This window comes from Rhinolophus sinicus, linkage group LG10, assembly GCF_036562045.2.
Source record: "Rhinolophus sinicus isolate RSC01 linkage group LG10, ASM3656204v1, whole genome shotgun sequence".
NCBI lineage: Eukaryota > Metazoa > Chordata > Mammalia > Chiroptera > Rhinolophidae > Rhinolophus > Rhinolophus sinicus.
The window spans coordinates 89,483,431-89,503,435 of NC_133759.1; the positions used below are offsets into that span (position 1 = coordinate 89,483,431).

The following is a 20,005-nucleotide window of genomic DNA, read 5'->3' on the forward strand; positions in this document are numbered from 1 at the left end:
TAATCTCGAGCCTCTGGAGGTCCTTAGGAAATCGCCAATGCACTGTTTTCCAAATGTGCCCCAGCCTCACCCCAAGCTCAGGGAATCAGCATCCCCAGGGGAGGTGCCTGATGATTTGCATAACTGCAAGCTCCTTAAGGCTCACTAATCAAATCCACACGCCCCACCCCCCACCCCCATTACAGGCTGGCTCATGGATGGCCAAAGGCCCTTGCTTGGAGCAGTCAGAGCCTAGTGCAGGCTGGGGCTCTCAGCTGCATGTGACACTCCCAGAAATCATCTCACTCTCTGGGCTTCCTCCCCATCTGTTTGATGAGGACGGGCCCTGTAACCTTGCCTAACTTGCAGGGTCGTTTAGGTTGTTGAAATAACACTGGGGGTGGGAAACTGAGGCTCAGTGGGAGAAAATATTTTCGAAGGTCATCCACCTTTTCATTTGCCTGTTTATGTGCCAGGCTGTGGGGATTCAGCTGGGAACAACTTGTTGGGGGCAGATGACATTCTAGTAAACAGTGAAACCAGTAAGTGAACCAGATAATCAAGATAAAGGAAATAAAGGGGTTTTTCAGAGTCAAGGCAAAGGTGGGGAGGAGAGGGCCCCTGCAAGACCTGTCCACGACAGGTCATTCCGGCAGAGACCTGGATGTTGGGGAACGGTCCGATGAGGCCCTGGAGGGCTGTCATCAGCCCAGTGGCTGCGGAGCCGGGAGGCCCCCTGGACCGGGCCAGGGCGCTCCCAGAGCCCTTGGAGGCGCGGCGGGCGCGGGTCTTTGTCTCCCTGGTTCTCTCCACAGCTTCTCCGACCCCCAGCGCTGTTCCTTCTTTGACCCCGAATAACTTGTTGGTTTCCCCCGGGCTTTGTTTCCGGGGGTCAACGCCCCCGAGACGCCAGGCAGCCGCCCCGGGCCCTCGTGGGTCCTGCATCTGACACCCCTTCTGGCCCCCGCCCCCTACCCGCTCAGAGACCGGGGTCAAAGGCAGCCCCGCGTCACGTGGTCGCAGAGCAGCACCGAATCGGCCGGGAGAGCCGAGGGAGAATCCGGGTGGAAGCCGAGAAATCCAACCCCGATAGCAGCTCGGGGTCCCGCCCCGGCCCCCGCCCCGGGGCGCTCGCCTCACTCCGGACTGCCGCCCGGGCCTCCGGAGCCGATCTCCGGCTGGCACCCACGCTTCATCACGGGATCGAGCCCTGCTCCCACGGCCGCGATTCAGGGAGGTAGGCGCCGGAGCCAGAAGGGGTAAGGGGAGATGGGTTGGGGGACCCTCCGCCCGCGGATTCGCCCCTTTGTGCTCCGCGGGCCCGCAGGGTGCGAAGCAGCGCGCCCCAACTTCCAGTCTTCAAGGAGACCCCTACCTCGCGGCCGCGGGAGGAGGGGGAGCCTGCGAGCTGCCCCAGGGCAGTATCGGGGGCCGCCGGGACTGGGGGCTGGGCACCGGGAGGGAGGGGATGGGGGAGGAGAGCGAGCCGGAGGCGGAGCGGGCGGCGGCGGAGGCGGTGGCGCGGTGCAGGGGTGGGAGCGGCGGGTGGCAATCGCGAAAGGGTTAACCCGGGTCCCGGCCAGAGCCCAACGGCACACGCACCGCCAAGGGACCCAGGCGTCCGGCGGCTCGCTGGGAGCACCCCCTCCCCAGCGTAGCGCCCCATCCGTGGCAGGTAAGAGGCTGGGAGGGCCGAGGCCGGCCAGTCTCCTGTCGCGGAGCCGGCGGGGCCCGAGCCCGGCGTGCAGGCCGCGCGGGGCCCAAGCGGCCGCCGGCGCAAGTTTGGTGCGGGCGGGCGCCGGGCGGGCGAGTAGAGTCTGCCGGGCCCCGCGCTAGGGGTGGGAGGACAAAGGGGTGGGGAACCGCGCGGGGGCCGGGGGCAGGCCGGGGTGCGGGCGAGGGCAGCGCGGCAGCTGTAGGTCACGGATAATGTCACTCACGAGGAATGCCCCCTCCCCCTCCCCTACTCCCGAACAGGGGAAACTTTTGTCTGGCGAGGGAGGGGGTTAGAGGCCGGTCCCCGCTTCGGGTAGGGTAAGGCAGCCGGACCGGTTTTCTCCCGGCTGAGAGCGGCCTGGCCTATAGCTCCCCTCCTCCCTCAGGTTCTCGGGAGCCAGAAGACCCTGCTTTGAACGCTGCCCTTTAACGCCCTGGGACAGAGTGAGGAGGGGGCGCCCATGGACTCGTGGGTCTGGGACAGGCTGGGAATCCGGGGACTGGCCTCCTGGCTCTTTCCCAGATTCAAACACCTGGGTCAGCCAGGAGCTATGCCAGGGCCAAGGGATACAGAACCCCAACTCCCTTCATGCCCTAGTGCCCCCCACTCCCCCCAAAAAGCATAGGGAATGGCCTGGGGCAGTATTGGCTCCTGGTCTGAGGTTCAGACTGACCTGGGTGTCTGTCACTTTCCAGCCGGCTGACCTTAGACTGATTCCTTACCTTCTAGCCTCAGTTTCCTCACCTGTGAAATGGGCAAAATGTGGTATCTGCCAGAATAAGGATGAAATGGGAACCCGTGGAACCTCAGTAAACAGTGGCATGTTTGTATTCAGCAAGTACTTATTGCATGTTTACTATGGGCCAGGTACTGAGCTAATTGTTTTACATATGCGATTTCATTTAATTCTTCGACGTTACTGTTAATCACATTTTACAGAGGGGGAAACTGAGGCAAAGAATAGCAAAGGTCACACAGGTGGGAAGTGGATTTGACTCCCTCCCCCAGCCTAAGTTTCAACTAACAGGGCTCTACAAGAGCCTGCTGTAACTGAGCTCACAATTTCATGTTCAGTTGAAATTATGAGGACAACTGCCCCCTCTCCCCAGTACCCTGACCACCAAGTGATGCTCCTGCCTGGCACTGGTGCCAGTGATGTCTTGTGCCCTGGCTCTTGTTGTGGGAGGCTGGAGCAGGAGGGTACGTCGGTTGGAGGCAGGGCCTGGACCTCTGTGATGGTCCAATTTCTGTTGCTGGCTGGGCCCATGGCAGGAATGCTCTCCCAGTGTGGATGGTACAGGGAGGCGCCGTCTCCCTGGCTTCAGCTAGGGACAGCTGGTGACTTTGTCAACAGACCTCTCCCCAGCGCCCAGGGGAGGACAGTGCCTTTCATCTTCATTAGACCAGGTCACTTTCAGATCAGCAGGGGGCAGAGGTGGGGCCCAGAAGCAGAGCCCTTGGGGTGATGAGAGACCTAAGGCCGCGGGATTGCTCTCTCAGGTGTCCTCTTGTGTGACTCATCAGCAGGGTCCTCTGTGCTAAACTTACAGGTGGCTCTAGGTGCCCCAGCCCCAAAGGTCCTTGAGGACCCTAATGGGGGTGGACTTGGAGCCAGCATCAGGACTGCAGAGCCCTGATGGAAAATGCATGCGGGTGTGGGTTTCTGAACCCAGAGCACACTATGGGCTCGCCATAAATCCCCTGCGAGGGAATGTGGGGTGGGCCAGACTTGCACTGGCGTGGGTGCCCTGTGCTGGCCCAGTCTCTTGGTGGAGGTACCATCTCATGGCTGTTAATCAAGCTTTCATTGGGGGCTTTGAGTAATTTTTTTTAAGAAATAGAGAGCAAATTATTTGTTCATAAATCCCATCTTAAAACAATGGAGTGGAGTAGATAATGAATGAAAAAAGTACGTACTTGGGAGAGGAAAGTTCGCGCATTGCTGTTCTAACTGCTCTGAGGACTGCTCTGAGGACTGCTCCAGCCCTGCACCTGGGATTTGCAGGGTCTGTCGGCTTTTCCTGAGCCCTGGGAACAGGGGCCTCATGTGCTGACAGTTCACTTTCAGCTTGTAGGAATATGAGTGGAAATTCCACTACTGGCTGGACTTCGAGGGGACTCAGGAGTGTGGGGGAATGAGTAGATGGGCCAGAAGGCAGAAAGGGGTGCTGAGGGAGGGGGATGACCCTTGGCATGTGGTCATACTGTCCTTGTCATCATAATCAGAGTAGGGGGGAGGCCTCAGGGAGCATCAACAGGTGAAGGGAAGGAGCCAGAAAGCAAGACATGATGGGTAGTGAGCCTCCTGTCAACAAGGGGTATGCAAGAACAGTTTTACAATCACAAGTGGAAGTCGAGAGTATGAAATGATAGGTTGCGGGTTGGCCTATGGGCCACCTGAGAAAGTCTACATCTGAGAAACTCAGAAATGGGCCCTGGTCTCTCTCTCCTGGGCTATGGACCTGCTTGACCCATCTTCCAGACTTAGGGACCAAAGCCAGGCCTGAAGGTCCCTAGAGACTGGGCAGACTTCTGCTGGTTTAGAATTTGCTTTGGGGTATGGCTTGAAATATCCGGAGCGTTTTGAGGACTTGGACATTCTTTACTTGAAATGGAACGTTAGGGTAATTTGTTAAATATGTATGGAAAATGTCTGTGGACAGGGGTGATGTGTACGCGAAATGGGCTAAAGGTGCTGTTGGCTTCTGACTGGAGAGGCTGCTGATCTGATGGGGGAGGGAAGACGAGGATCAAGTGATCGGGAAGAGGCAGGATGTGATCAGTGATAGATGGCCTTTGGAAGGTCGGTGGAGGGGAAAGCGCCTCGGTTACTAATGTCGGTTGTTAATGTCGGCAGGGTTTCCTGGGGGAGGAAGTGTTGGTGGGGCTGCAGGCTGTGGTGAGGGGGGCAGGGGGAGACAAGATCGGTTGTGGGGAGCTCGCCATATCTGCTCAGGAGTTTGGATTTTATCCTGCAGCCAGTGGAGAGGACAGAGGGTTGTAAGCAGCTCATTGAGTCGATGCCTGTTACGGTGCCCTGTGCCAGGCTTCTCACAGACGCTCCATTGAAATCGTACAATACCCCTGCAAAGTAGCTGCTGGTGCTGGTAACCCCACCCCTGCCCCATTTTCAGATGGGGAAATGGAGGCTCAGAGTGCTCAAGTCACTTACAGAGCTGTATTTGAACGCAGGCCCAAACTGTGTCTGCCCTATGGTGTTGCTCTTCGCAGGTCATTTGGCCAAAGATGGTGGCAAGGCGGGCTGGGCTGAAACCAGCTCAGAGATGATGCTCATTGTGCTCCAGCAGAGAGCTGACCAAAGTCTGACTCAGGCCACGGGACTGAAAGGGAAGAAGAGAGGGGCTGCAGGACTTGGGAGCTGCCTTGGGGAATCAAGGTCATCACAGGTGGTCTAAGATTTGGGGAAGGACCCTTAAGTGGCAGTGTCGCTACTTTCAAGTCCGTGCAGGGCTCTCTATAGGTAGAGAGCATGGTCATGTCCTGTCTGGCTTTTGAGGGCAGAGACAGCACCAAGGGTTACAGGGAACCTAATGGGAATAAACTGCTTGGCCAGGAAGCAAGGGCCCCGTTACTGAGGGTATGCAAAAAGGCTGGAGAGTTGGAGAGGGTGCAGAGGGCCTGTACCAGGAAGGGCAGGCCTGGGTGAACTCTTTCAGTTCCCACTTTACCCTAGAATCTCAGCGTTCGGTGTGTGTGGGGGTGGTGGTGCTTGGCCCACTTCCACCCTGTTTTTCTCATAGCTTTTTGGAACTGCCCCTTCTTGTACATCTTGGGAAGTTCCCCTTACATGTTGGGGTCCGCCTGGGAGTGTCCTTGCCCCATGGACTACACTCAGCCCAGCTGACCTTCGAGGGGCCCCTTGGGATGTCTGGATCAGCCACCAGAACCTGGGCTGCTGGGAGCTATGGTTTGACAGAGGACTGGAGCCTTCTCTTTCCATTTCCCAGTCTGTGAAATGGGTTCAGCCTCTTTTTCCTCAAATAGGAGGAAATAAGGCTGAATCATGAATCAGGCTGAGTCAGCTGGGGTTGGAGGAAAGGGCTGGTGGGTTTAAAAGTGAGGAGTGGGAGGGGTGGGATGAGTGGGAGGGCAGGATTATCCCCTTCCTTCCCCAAAGTAGGGGTTAAAGCAGGGTCTCCTGGTGTTGGGGTCCACCAGCAAAGGTGCTTTCTCCCGCCTGCAGGGCTGGTACAAAGCTCTGCTCATCAGCTTTCACTTAGAGGTTTAGAGCTTGGTAAAAGGAGTGGACCTGAGTGCCTGGGACGGTGGCCTCAGGGCTAGAGCCAGTCTGTCACCAAGGGAGTCACAGAGGTGACGAAGCTCTTATCTAGATGGAAGCGAGTGTGTGTTAAGTTGTTCGTGGCCCTTTTGATTCCTACCTGTTTTATTTCTTAATACAGATTGGAGTAACCTAATTTTAAAACATGAATGAACATTTGTTTTTTGGAGAGCAAGATATGGAAGGTGGCTGGCTATGTGACTGCAGGGCCCGTTTCTATTTCCCCTCAGCCGTCAAACAGAGCCTGCCTGTGGGCGTCCCATCCCTTCCTGCCTCCACATCTGCTCATGGCAAAGATGCTGCATCCCAGTGACATCCCCTCACCTGCCCCCAAATCCTCTCCCCCGCCCGCCAGTGCCCAGCTTCAGTGTCATTCCTAATTCCTCCGAGCTGGTGTTGCCTCCTCCCTGCTTTATGTGTGCAGAGCCTATTATCTGGCCCTCTTACGGGCCCTTCACACACACCGGCCTTTGGATTTTGGTTTCTTAAGCATATATCTCATCTCCCTCAGAATCTGTGCCCCAGAAACAGGGGCTGCGTGTGGCCCATTTTTGCAGCAGTGGAGGTAGGCAACGTTGCAGAGTAGAGTCAAAAGTCCTGGGTTCAAATCTCAGCTCTGCCACCATTGGCTGTGGGATCTAGAGCAAGTTATCTAAATCTCTCTGGGCACCAATTTCCTCAACTGACAAAGGAAGAGCGTAAGAATCCTATTTTGCTAGGGAGGTTGAGTAGATCATAGTAAGAGCCCAGTAAGCAGGAACTCTTCAAGGATACCATGGGTATTATTGTTGTTTATGCCGGGGAGGTGATCTGTCCTTTCAGAGATGGAGGGAAGAAGACTCTGGGGAGTTTGAGTTCCTGAACTTCCGGTCTAATGGCCTCAGAAGGCTGTTCAGGTTATGAAACTGAAGCCGAGAGATAGGGCAATTGGCATGGGATGCGGGATCTGCTGGTCTTATCCAGGAAGCCTGGCAGGATTTCCTCTCGTTGTTACACCTGTTTTTCCTCTTCCCTTCTTTCATCAAGGTTAAGGTGCTCAAGTTCTGTAGACCCAGCCTGGCGGCCATGTTGGGCGGTATCTAAAACATGTGCGAGATAAGATGGCTTGGCTGGCAGGCCCTGTGGCTGCCCTCACGACCAGGGACCCAAGGCCCAGACTGTGTGCACTGTGGCCTGGATCCTCCAGAGGCTTCCTGGCAGCCTCCCTGTGCCCTGGGAAGGGGGAAAGGATGATGGCAGGGAGAGGTGACCTGGGCCAGGGCTTGGGGCAGGTGGCTAGGACACAGAGCAGAGGCTGGGAGGCAGGCTCTGGAGCCAGACCCTCTGGGTTCAAGTCCCTGCTGAGCCACTTCCTACGTGGTGGACCTTGGGCAAGCTGTTTAGTTTCTACATCTGTACAAAGAGGATCATAATTGTCCCTGTCTCATAGCATTTAGAGCGTAATGCAGGGAAGGTGCTTAACAACAAGCTCCTTGGCAATTGTTACAGTCGCCAATGTTATTGACTAAGGCGCTCCCAACAGCAGATGGAGACAGGTACCGTATCGTCCCCTTTTAGCAGATGCAGTAACTGAGGCTTGGCGAGGTATACAGCTTTGCCCAGAGAGGTTCAGACTCGGGGGAAGAGGGGTCTCCTGATCTCTGAGGGGCTGCTCTGGCCAGATGAAGCACCAGAAATGAAGAAACTTCATCAGAGTTACCCAAGAGGGAGGGGCTGTGTCCGGAGGTGTGGACCAGCACCCTGGCGCTCACGTGGCTGACATGTGGTGAGGACTCGGGCCTCCTTCAGACCTGAGGTCTGGCTTCACGAGGCAGGGCGTGGATTCCCGTCACCCCCAGGCTGGCCAAGGACCGGCCTGTCCAGGCAGGTGCAGGGTGGCAGTCGGTGAAGGTTTGCTATAGTCATTGCGCAGTGGCAGCCACCTCTGGTTTACCTGCCCAGGCAGAGGCCAGGTGAGGAGGAAGGAATGTCATCATCACAGGGCCTTCACTCACGCTGCGCACTCTGCCCGATCCCTTCCTCCTCTCCTCACACCTGGGCAGCGCCTGCTTTTACAGGAGTGTTAGCATCACCTATTCACGGAAGCTCTTCCTGATTCACCTGTAGGTGAAGTAGTCCCACCCCAGATACACTGAGTCAGAAATGGGGGGGTAGGGGTTTGGTGGGGGAATGGGAGCTGGCAGTCTGTTTTAAGAAGTCCTCCAGGTAATGTCAATGCATGCTTAAGTTTGAGAAACACTCGGTTAGGTACGCATAATTTAAAAAAAATTGATGCTTCTCTCCTTGGGCTCTCAGCATATCCAGACATCCAGCAAATGTGGGGGAGCCAGAGGAAAGCCCAGTTTCTATCCATCCTATCTTCAAGGAGCCACCATCTTGTAACAGCTTTCTAACCCCAGGGAACAATCTTGTGATACAGTGATGGGGTTCAATAGAACCGCAACTGGATTACAGGAGACAATGCTGGGGCCACTTGAGGGAGGCAGTATTAGGTGCTGGGGGGGCTGTATAGGTGACAAGGATGGGTGCCAGGAGCAAGCCAGCTGTGTTCTGGGGCTGGGGCCAGGGCTGGGGTCCTGCTTCAGAGAACAGTATGTTCTGGGTGTGGGGGTGCATGGGTGGGTGATTACAGTGGCCAAATGTCATCTGAGAGGGTGAAGGGGCCTTAGCTGTCATCAGCCCAGTGGTTTTAAGCATCGATAATTTTAATGATGATGATCGTATAACTGCCACTCCCATTTACTGGGAGTTTATAGATGCTTGTTAGACACTTCTGTGTCATCGCCAGAATAATCCTGTAAAGGAGGTACTAGTACTGTCCCCATTTATAGGTGAAACTACTGAGGCCATACAGCCCTAAGGTGATCGATCTAGGAATTCTATAGGATTCTATAGGAGGGACTAGAAGCACAATCTCATTGGAAAAGGGCAGCAGACGGTTGTCCTGAAGTGTTTGTGTAGCAGGCACAACTGAGATTGGCTTTCTAAAGATGCAGAAATGTACATTTTCTCTAATACGTGAATACGGCTTTGGACGGGGGCAGTGACGGGATTGTTTTGGGGTGGTTAGGGCTCAAGCCTCCAAGTTAGGGCTTTTACTGCAGTCGCTGTTACTCTCCCTGTCTTATGGATGGGCCACTCGAGGCACAGAGAGAATCAGTGCCACGTTCCAGGTCCCACAACGAGGGCAAGAGGTACAATCAGAGAGAGAAAAAGGGGGTCTCCTCTAGTTCTAGCATGAGGGATGGAGGTCAGAATCAGAGCCCATTGTCTACCCTGCTGTTCTTTTCTGCCTCAGTGTCCCCCAGGTACTGCCCAGGAGCCCAAGGGCTTTCCTGACGCAGCGTTCCCCTATATTTCTCAGTGGGAAACTGAGAGCTGGGGAGGACCAGGGACTTGCCCACACAGGCCCACACACTGACAGCGGAGACCAGATCCCAGAGCTGTCTCTGTTCTGACCAGGGAAGGCTTTGTTTCCCGCAAACGGCCCCCCCCATCTTTGGCAGGCTGGATAGCTGGAGCCCTCAGGCTGGCCCAAGAGCAATGCTGGGGGGCAGAGATGGGTGTGTGCTGGGGAGAAAGCTGCCAAGGAGGGGTGGGGCAGCTTCCAGGGGAAGAATGCCAAGAAGCCCAAACCCCAGACGGAAACCAAATGTATTTTCTAGGTCCTGAGAGGATATTTAGAACAATGGAAGTAGGATGGGGGAAGTTGGACTACAAAAAAGTCTTCTTGATATCCTTAAAAAAAAAAAAAATTAGTAAAGTCTTTAGGTTTGACTTTTGTTTTTCTGAAGGATGTTTATGTAACTTCCTGAAGCAGGATCCCAGGGCCCCTCAAAGTTTGTCAGATGCTGTTGTGTCTCGACTCAGGCCTTTGGGGCTAGGAAGGACTTGATTGGGTAGTCTCCCCATTTTACAGTTGGTGGAACTGAGGCCCTCAGAGGAGGGAGGTGCCTGCTTGAGGTTGCACAGTGAGGCAGCAGGAGACTTGGGACTAGAGTGTGGGTCTTCCAGTGCCTTGCAACGGGCTGTTGGCTTGACTTACCACTCCCAGGGTCCCAGCTGGCATGGAGGTTGGACAGGAGCTGTGGAGGGGTCCCCCTTGGAAACACTCAGAGCTGCTGGGTTCGGGACAAGGCCAGGTCTGGTCTGGAGTGAGCTGGGCCCACTGGATGGTGACTTGCGTGGTTGGGAGGAGGCTGGGATGGTTTGCATGGTGATGCCACCCCTGTCCAGATGCTGGGGCCCAGCTGTGCACCTTCTGCCCAGCAGCTGGGAGCTGTGAGTCATACCCAGTGGGTGCCGAGGCGAGGGTTATTGCATGTCGTGATTCATTCTGTTCTCCCAGCCCTGAAGGGATGACTAGGCCCTGAGCCTGATTCATGCTCAGGCCTGTGGACTTAAGCGGCTATGCGTTTGGGCTCCAAGTTTACAGATATGAGGGGGACCAGAGGGATTGGGGAAGTCCCTGTCCGCTGCCACCTCCTATCTCTTGATCCTATGTATCCTACGATCTTCACCCATCCATTCTCATCAATGCAGGGATCTGTAAGTCCCTGAAATCATATGCAACGTTTTGGAGGCATTTCTGTGCATTCTTTTTCTGCAGAGAGGAGTCCACAGGTTTCATCAGGTTGTCAGAGGACTCAGCGTCCCCTGCAGTGCTGACAAGAGGGCAAGGGGCTGCATCCTGCACCGTAGGCTTGAGAGAAGGCCGGTGAAGAGGCAGTGTGGTCCTAGTAGAAAGTAGCCTGTGGGCAGTGCAGGTTCAGAGTGTGGTCTCAGAGGCCACAGATGGGTCCTAAGCCGGTACTGTCACTTGTGAGCTGCGTGACTGTGGGTGAGTTACTGTGTCTGCTTCAATTCCCCAGTTATACAACGGGAAGAATAAGAATAGTTATCTCATGGTGTGACAGGCTTTTAAATAAGATAATGCACGTAAAGAACTTATCCCAGTGCCTGGTTGGTACAAAGCAATCGCTTGGTAAAAGTTTGCTATCATTATCAGTTCCAGCTCTCTGTTAATTTGCGGTGTGATCCTGTTAAGCGTCTTGTCCTGGGGTCTTAGTCTCCCCATCCAGCTCTGCACTCTGTGTGGGGCTTTCCAGAACTCTCTGTAGAACAAGGTTGGAGAGTGGGGTGGATGGGAGGGAGGGGGAACCCCTCTGCATTCTGGGATTCCCTAGCCCAAACCCCCTCCCTCCCCCCTGCCTTTGTCCTGAAGCAGGGTTATGTAACCAGCCGGGCCTGGCCAGCAAGACACGGTTCTCAACCTCATTTTTTTTTTTTTTTTTTGGTCTCCATTGTCTCTTCCTCTCCCTTCCCCCAATGGAGCTGTTGCATTAACTGACCTGTTCTTCAAGCTCTGGGGATGAAATCGAACCTGTGCTAGTCTGCCACCAATTGATTTAGTCCGGAGGTTTGCTGGGCAGGTGGCCCCTCCTGGGGACAGACAGAGCTGATGCCTTTGTGCCTGCTTTGGGGACAGAGACAGGGATTCCTTTATAGGAGGAAAGGCAGGTCATAGGCAGGGGGTGGGGGGCTTGTTCCAGCAAGTACACCCACCCCTTCCCCATGACTCCCTCCCCAGGTGTGCTCTCCCCATCCTTTCAGCCCAGCACCAATGCCTCCTCTTCCAGGAAGCCTTCCCTGGTATCATAGCTGCAGGGAAATCGGCCTCTGCTGAGTTCCACAGCATGTTATCTGTCCCTTTTAAGCAAACAGAGGCCACAAACTGGCAGGCCACATCTGCCCCACAGGCACATTTTGCTTGGCCCGTGCCAAAAGTTGCCTACAGGAGAGTTTACATAAATATCCCTATTTCTGGATTTACTTCAAAAATTGGAAGATCAGAAAACTTTGAGCTTCCATTCTCCAGTGATCGCTACTAGAGATGAAGCACAGCCCCTCCACTTTGCCCCAGCCCCACCCGCCACTTTGCACATGATCTTTCTGACCCTCTAGGCATGAGTTTGCAACCCTACTCTGATGGCAGCGACTGCTTTCTCTCCTGCGTTGTAGTGTGGTACCTCTTCTGTCTGCTCTGTGGGCTCTTTGAGGGTGGTGCAGGGTGAGGGACTGACTCATCTCTGCATCCCTTAAAGCACTATGCTCAGGCTCAGGGCCGTGTGTACAGCAGGAGGATAATAAGTGCTTCCTTTATGAACGAAGGAGGTGGCAGTGGTGCTCCCCGCCTGCTGTGAAGTTTCCGTTTAATAGAGGCTCTGGATCTGCCTGCCCTGTGACCCTTGAATCCTCTCCCACATAAGCTGTGGCTGCTTAGCCACTGACCCAGACACCTTCTTAAGCTGCAGATAAACAGTCACTGAAAGTGTCCCCATGCTGCAAGACGACCAAAGAGAGGAACATTTCACCTGCAACTGTCCCCACGGTTCACTGTCCCAGAGGAATTAGAGGAGTGCTCAGGGAGAAGGGAGGAGGGGATCAGCAGCCTTCAGAGGACATGAGTCCAGACCTCTGCATCCTGCGGGGACGGGGGACTGGACGAGAGGGTCATTTCAGGTGTTTGCTAGACTGGGCTTCCTCTCCTTGGGGCCTTTCTCTGCTTTGTTCTCCTTCTAGAGTAGTGCTTTATCCATTAGCTCCTTTACCCAGCTGTCTGTCCAGCTAAGGTTTATTTCACCCTTTTAATTGAAATCCTAACCATCCCCTGAGGCCAGCTAAGACATCCCCTCCTGGAAGAGGTCTTAGTTGAAAGGCTGCAATTGCTCTGGGTACAAGAAAAACCTGGGAAGCTTCTAAAAAAATGCATATAGATTTCTGTCCCCTGTCTTTGATCGCTTCAGTTTTGGGAACAGTCTCCCTCGCCTTTCAGACATAAAGGTCCGTAGACATGCTTTGAGGACCCCCAGGGCTGCTGGGGAGGACCCCTGGGTGGCAGTTGTACTCTGTGACATCTACATGCCCCTTTCCCTCTCTGGGCTCCTCTTTCACCCCTGCACTACCATGCTGGGCTCTTCGCGATGGTTGTGGCTGAAAGTTCCTTGTGAGCCATGAAAGAGGGGATGGGGCAGGTGCCAGTGTCTGGGTGGGGTGAGGACCCCACTCCTGGCCCCACACTGGCCAGGCTGAGGAGGATTTCAGAGTCTTCAGGCACCAGCTCAGGAGAAGAATTACCTGATGTCAGGGGAGGAGGCAGGCTGAGAGCCTGGGTCAGAGTGGGCATGGGCTGGGTCCCTGGTGCCAGGCCCCGCAGGGAGGGCCTGAGCCCGGGGTGGGTGGAGGACTGGCCTGGGCGGGCTCGTGACCTGGCTACAGGCTGAGGGGCACTGTGTTATGTGATTCTGTGGCAGGTAGGCTGAGGCTTCAAGTGCAGGCCTGGACAAGCTGTTTACAGATGGGTAAACTGAGGTACATAGAGGAAGGGACCCTCCCAATGTCACCTATGAGTACATGGGAAGTCGGGCCTGGACTCCAGGTCTTCTGACTCCCAGGCAAGGCCACATGCCTTTGTTCCCCCCCTCCCCCCCCAGGGTCAGTGCCCCATCAGTCAGCTGGGATAGTCATCTGATTGTCTATGACGACCTCGAGGCTAGGGCCTGGGACAGTGAAGCCACCATCCTCACAGCTACCCTGGAGGCATGAAACCAGTTGGGTGTGCAAATTACCCCTCAAACAGCATCCATTCCCCCTCCTTTTTTTCCCCGTAAACTGTTGCTGATGGGCCAGCTGCCTCTGTGCCCATTTCCGCCTGGCACTGGGCTTCACACTCTTTATTCGGAGAACAAAGCTTCCTTCTGATGGTCCTGCTGACAACAGGAAAAGGGCAGGCGTGGCACTGGGCCTCCCTCCTCCACCTCCTCTTGCTGGGAGCATGGGGCAGCCTTCGTCAGTTGCCGGACCCGGACCTGGCAGCTCCGGGGGGCTGGGAGGGAGGACAGCAGCAGCCCAGTCCCTGTTCCTGCTAGTGGCTGCAGCTGCCGTGTGGGCCCAGCTGTCAGGCCCAGAAGTTCTCCTTCAGTGGCCAAAAGGGTGGGCAAAGGCATCGGACAGGGACCAATGTAATTGCCCTGTTCTGATCTAAGCCGTCAATTGTCCCAAGACAGGATGGGGATTTGGCCGGGCACAGTTCATATGACAACCCTCTGGGTTTCAGCCAGCACAGGTGGGGTACCAACTTGGCTTCCAAGTCACCCAGGTCTCTTAGGGGGCTGCAGAAACTGTAAGGTGTGTCCAAATGAGGAAGGCAGTGGTCCCTCATGCAATGGTCCTTTTAAAGCATCTGTATTGTTCCAGGCACTTGGGCACAGCAGTGAACAAAACAGACCGAGTCCCTGTTTTGGACATGGGACTGACTTTCTAGTGGGGGGATAGAATCAACAAACCAACAAATACTAACTCAGCACTAGCTATTTGTCAAGTCGTGAGAAGTACCTGCAAGCACGATAAAGCTAGTTGGGGGTAAAAAGTGTGACTTGAGGGAGAGGCTGTGCTGTGTTGGGTGGTGGTCTTGGAAAGTCTGGAAAGTAGACTTCAGGAGGGAGAGGGGGAGCCATGGGTTATCTGGGGAAGAACATTCCAGGTGGAGGGAACAGCGTCCCCAAGACTCTGAGGCAGGAGGGTACGGGATGTGCTTGAGGAACGTCAAGGAGGCTGGTGTGGCTGGGGCAGGAAGACTAAGCACCATCCTGGTGGGAGATGGGCCTCCTGACCCACCAAGAGGACTTGGCTGTTTAGTCTGAGTAAAGGGGAAGCTGCTGAAGGGTTGGGCCAAGGTCAGACTTGTTTCAACCTCCATTTGAGAGGGATCATGTAGGCTGTCGCATGGGGAAGAGACTGGAGGTGGAAGCTGGAATCTGACCAGGAGACGGCTGCTGTCATGTGGATGAGGGAGAAACTCAGCGTGGGGTTGGTCAGGGAGGCAACCAGGGGTTGGCTTCTGGATTGATTTTGCAGGATGAACCAATGGATTCGATGGGGGTGTGAGAGAAAGAGGGTGTCAGTGGCCTGAGGACAGTGTTGGCCTTTATTAAGGGAAGGTTGCAGGGCAGCCGGCTTGGGGAGAGAAATGGAGCTTTCGGGTCAGAGGTGTTAGGTTGGCGCTTATACTGTGGTGGGGGCACATGGGTAGAGGTTGGTCCTGGGCCTTGGTTTCCCCTCCTGTCCATAGAAGTGTTGAGCTGGCCCAGGGCTCTGAGGGTGGCAGGGAGCACTTCGGGAGGCTGCATAGCACAGTGCTTACCCACCTGGACTTGGAGTTTAGGCGTAGAGGTGAATCCTTGCTCTGCCCGTGGCATAACCTCTTGGCTGTGAGACTCTGGGCGACCTAACCTCTCTGAGCCTCAATTTTCTCATCTGTGAAGATGGGCAAACCATAGTACCTGCATCACATCATGGGGTTACTGTGAGGCTTCAATGAGAAAATGTGCACAAAGCACTTAGCAAAGGCCCTGTGCACATACCGCATCCAGTTAACAGGCTGTTAGTAACAGACCCGTGTAGTGGGTCAGGTTAAGGGGTTTTACCTGGTGGGTGGTAGGATCCATGGAAGATTATTGAGTGGGAGCATGTTACACATGTGGTTTGAAGGGACAGCTGTGAGTGTGGAGACTTGGGCTGGGTCCTCTTGGCAAGTCCCTGAGCCCCTCCCACTGAGGGCTGGCCCTGATGGACTCCCTCACCCTTCCCCACCCGAGGGTCTTCACTGACTTGGTGTGGGTAGCCTCTGCCTTGCACAGGTCCCTCAGGATGGGTCATTTTCCCTAAGGTCTCCTACAGGACCCCTTGTCTCTACATCCCAGTGGCTGACCTGAGGGGCATTGAGGGGCAGGTGACGTTGAGGGGACTTGAGTTGTATGTAGGGCTCTGGACAGGGCTGGCAGGGGCAGGGCAGACGTGGAGTGGCATTCCACTGGGCACTTGGATATGACCTCGGTTCCTGGTCTGGGTCCAGGCTGGATGGCGCTTTCTGCTGTGGAGCCATGGAGAGGTTGACAGAGGCGGAATGTGGCCTCCTGAGGACCCACACTTCAGTGGTGCCCAGGCATGCCAACCCGGCCCTGTGCTTTTGCAAGCCCGTTTCCCAGCAGTTGAGTCGTGCCAGGATGGCCAAGGACATTTTAGAGTCCCCCAGGGCTCCCAGCCAGGCCGTCACCGAGCATTGCCTGTTTTCCCAGGGTCCAAGCATTTTTAGGGATGGAGGGGGCTCTGGAGATATTCCAGGGACTTTTCTCAACAGCTGGGTAAATTGAGAGAGAGAGCAAGGCACTTGACCAAGGTCTCACAAGGCCGCCTTCCTCCTATCTGTCACCTCCCTCTGTTCCCATGTCCCTTGCTCAGACTCCTGGCTTCCTGCCCGGACCTTTGTAACAACCTCCGTCTTGTGGGCTCTCCAAGAGCTTTGTTTGTCCTGCTATTATCATAATCTTCCTATAACCTGCCAGGCACTCACACTATTTGAGTGAGTCTGGTCTCCTGGCCCCTCTAGTCCCAGACAGAGCAGTGCAGCACAGAGGTTCTGAGCTCAGCCCCCAGAGCCAGACTGACCTCGGTTCGAATCCCAACTCTGCCCCTTCATAGCTTGGCGACCTGGGGCAAGATGCATCACGTTTCTGAGCCTCAGTGTGAAATGAAAACAGTAGCAATACTTAATTTAGGAGGACAGTATGATGGTTAAATGAGATAACATCTGAAGTCCTGGGCATAATACCTGCCCAGAGTGAAGGTCTCAACAATGGCCATTGTTGTTATAATATAAAGGCCCATCAATGCCGATTGTACTGGAAAGACAAGGGCATGGAGGGAAGACAAAGCCCTGGGCCAGGAGGCAGGAGACGTGGGTTCCAAATTCACTCTGCAACACCGTCTCACTGTGTGCTTTTTGGGAAGTCACTCCTCCGCTGGGAACGCCACTTTCCTCATTTGAGAAAGAAGTCCCTGTTATGTTCCTATAAAGTTGTCACGTGATGCCCAAGCAACGTCTGTGAAAAAGCTTTGCATCTGTGTAGTGATTTAAAAACGGCATGGCGGTGGCTGTGGTGTGCTGAGGGTGATGAGGACACTGTAGCCACAGCAGTGGATCACTGGCTTGGCTGGAGGCTGGTCAGCCTGCAAATGCTCAACGCCCACACAGGCTTCCCATCCCCGCCTGCTGCCGGCCTCCGCCAGCCTGCCTTTCCCATCAGCCTCAGCATTGGACATTCAAAGATGTGGGAGGTGCAAAGACCCAATGGCATCCTGCAGGCCCGAGTGGGTTGTGGGTGATCTGTGGCTGATGCCGTGGAATGTAGGGATCAAAGCCAGACCCAGGTTTGAATCTCAGCTAAGCCCTTCCCAGCCGGGAGCTTGCGCAAGTTGCTAAATTTCCACGAGCCTCAGTTTCCACATTTGTAAGAGGAGGCCCTGCTGAAGTGGAGCCGAGTATTTAGCAAAGGGCCCAGCACCAGTTCCGTCATCGAGGTTGTATAATGTGTTTTCCGCCTGGAGTGTAGTGACTGATGGATTTATGGATGTGGGGAGTTGGGGGCCATTGTGTCCATTTCTGGGATGAGCTTGGTCGTCGGTTATGCTCCCTACGGAATTGCCCAGCTTAGAGATAGGAGGACCCTTGGAGCACCTGGCACTCTTCCATTTTACAGGTGAGCAGAGCAAGACCCAGAAAAGAACAGTGAGAGGGGCTTGCCTGAAGTCACTTGCAGGTGGGATTAGATTGGGACTAGGGTGACGCTAGTGAGGCCCCTAGAGCCACCTTGAAGGAGAGTTCGCCCTCAGGTGCCACTGTGGGGTGGCACTCAGGCCCAGCCTCATGCAGCTATAACAGCACCTGAGAGGGTTAGCGTCGTGCCTGCTGCCTTGCTTGCCTTACTGTAGCCTGGTCTGGGACTAGAAGTGTGATGTCCTGATCCCATGAACTGTTCTCTGATCCTTGGGGTGCCGGGACACCTCCGAGGCTCACCAAGGAACCTGCCATCCATAGACCGCCGGCACTTTTCGCTGTGTCTCTGCTCTCTAGCTGTCTGTGCTCCAGAGAAAGCAAGGCCCTCCTGCCCACTGCCCCCGCCTCCTGCTCCCTTCCCTGCCGGCGGTGCCTCTGTGGAGGCTTATTGAGCCCCTCACCGCCGAGGCATGTTGGTGGTGGACTCCTGTGGCAGTGACCAGCCTCAGGGAGTCTGGAGGGACGAGGCTACTTTCTCATGGACCTTGGGTCTCAGCAGGCCCCCGTGTGGTGCCCTCCAGGCCCCCAGAAGATTAGGGGGCTTCTGCAACTCCAAGGGCCTCAAAGCTTTCCCTCTCTCTGCGTTGCCCCCAGCACACCTGGCTTCCCTCCGCTCTGTTCACAGGGCCTGGAGCCTTTCAGTTTCCCCAAGGCTTTTGTGTCTTCCTGGCAGCCTGGTCTTGGAGCATCCATGTGGATCAGTCTCCCCATCACCACCATCGGGCCTGCTGGCTGGGCCTCAGGTGACTTGTTAAGAGGTGGCCAAGGCTGCATGCTCATCCCTGCAGGGGTTCCTAGGATTTACCTGGGGCTGACAGCATCCTAGCCCACCCTCATGGTGTGACGTGAGGGGGCCTGGGACAGTCGCCCCAGTTTTCATACCCCAGCCCCACGCCTACAGGCATACCATCTTGTGTTTCTCCTGCTGCTCTTGGGGCCTGACATTCTGCCCGTAGCAAGCTGCCTTGTGCTTTTGTTGGCGTCCTCTAAAAAGGCAAATACCCTTGCAGGTGGACGCTCCTCCATGTTTGCTGTTGAGAAGTGAACCCAGGCCAGCCTGGCCCTTTTCCAGCTGCCTGTGTGACTGTGGCCAGGTTGCTTCTTCTCTCTGGCCTGTGGAAGGCCCTTTTCAGCTGGCATAGATTCTGCCCCCTCCACACTGGCAGTGCCCCTCCTTCCTCCTGTGCAGGTGTGGAGGGGCAGGAGCCGGGGCAATGGGAATGGCCTGGCAGCTGGGCTGCAGTGGGGCGGGGGCCAAAAGCCAGTGTCACAGATGCCTTGACCACCGGCTGGCCCCAATAAGTCCCTCTTCCTCCTTGTCTCAGGACAGGTGGGGAAACTGAGGCCGGAAGTGGGGGAGGGCCTTGCTTAAGATCACTTAGGAAGTCAGGCAGAACCACAGCCAGAGCCAGGTTACGGTTGCTGCCAGTGAGGTTTCCTCCACTCCTGGCTGCCATCTTGAGGGGAACGAGGGGCCCGTCGGCAGGAGGGTCGGGGACATGCTTTCTCTTCTGTGGAAGACGCCACCAAGGCAGGGGTCCCTGCCTGTTGTGGGGATCCCTGGGCAGAGGGCTGAATTGGACAGGACATTCTCTTCCTGATACCCGGGAGGTAGAGGCTGCTGGCCTCTGACAAGGGACATGGGGTGGGGGCTGGAAGCTTCCGGGAATGTGGTTGGTGGCTCAGGGTGCCCTAGGGCCACCTCCTCTCCTTCCCTCCCGGGGAGAGGGCTGGGCCAACAGTAATGCCATTTGTCTTGGCTCTGGGATTAGGTGCGGCCGTGCTAAGTGAGGAGTGTGGAGCCATGGAGAGGACGCGGTGAAGTGAAGCGGAGCCGAGCGGCTGCTGCCTGGAGCTCTGGTGGGTCTTGGCATTGTCTCCCCGGCCTCCCCGGCCCTCTGACCACAGCCCCTGCGGCTCTCCCTCCTGTCCAGTCCTCCCAGGTCTGTCTGCATGTACGTGTACATGCGTGATGCACGTTCATACCCACGCAGGCAGGGCCCGGGGCGCAGAGCTGAGGGCAGGCTGACCCTGGAGCCCGGTGTGGGATCCTGTCTGCCTTCAGGACCAGAAGCAGGTTCCTCCAGGGTCCCCCCAGGGCCACCCCAGGCTGACCTGGCAGATTGGAGGAGAAGGAGGCTGTGGCTGAGGGATGGGAAGGAAGGAAAAGCTCAGTGTGTTTTGCAGCTTCTCCTGACAGCTCGGCAAGTCCACCAATCTACCTGAAGCCAACAGGTCTGAAGTTAGAGATTTACCGCAGGACCGTAGGGAGAGTTGGAATGGCAAGGTCCCCGGGTGCTCAGATGTTACATTCGTGGCTTCAGTCCTGGAGCAC

The 20,005-nt window shown here is 55.7% G+C and overlaps 1 protein-coding gene across 4 annotated transcripts in view; it reads left to right on the forward strand.

Annotated features, from left to right (window-relative positions):
* The first annotated feature begins 990 nt into the window (after positions 1–990).
* NDST1 (N-deacetylase and N-sulfotransferase 1) overlaps positions 991–20,005 on the forward strand; it is a 59,057-nt gene continuing 40,042 nt past the window's right edge. Inside the window, exons 1-2 of one of the 4 annotated variants that reach the window (XM_019734326.2) lie at positions 991–1,216; positions 19,443–19,530. The gene's annotated coding sequence lies outside the window, so the exon portion shown is untranslated. Of the gene's footprint in view, positions 1,217–1,499; positions 1,655–19,442; positions 19,531–20,005 lie in introns of those variants that run through there. The other 3 variants (XM_019734327.2, XM_019734328.2, XM_019734329.2) reach the window with 3 other exon arrangements.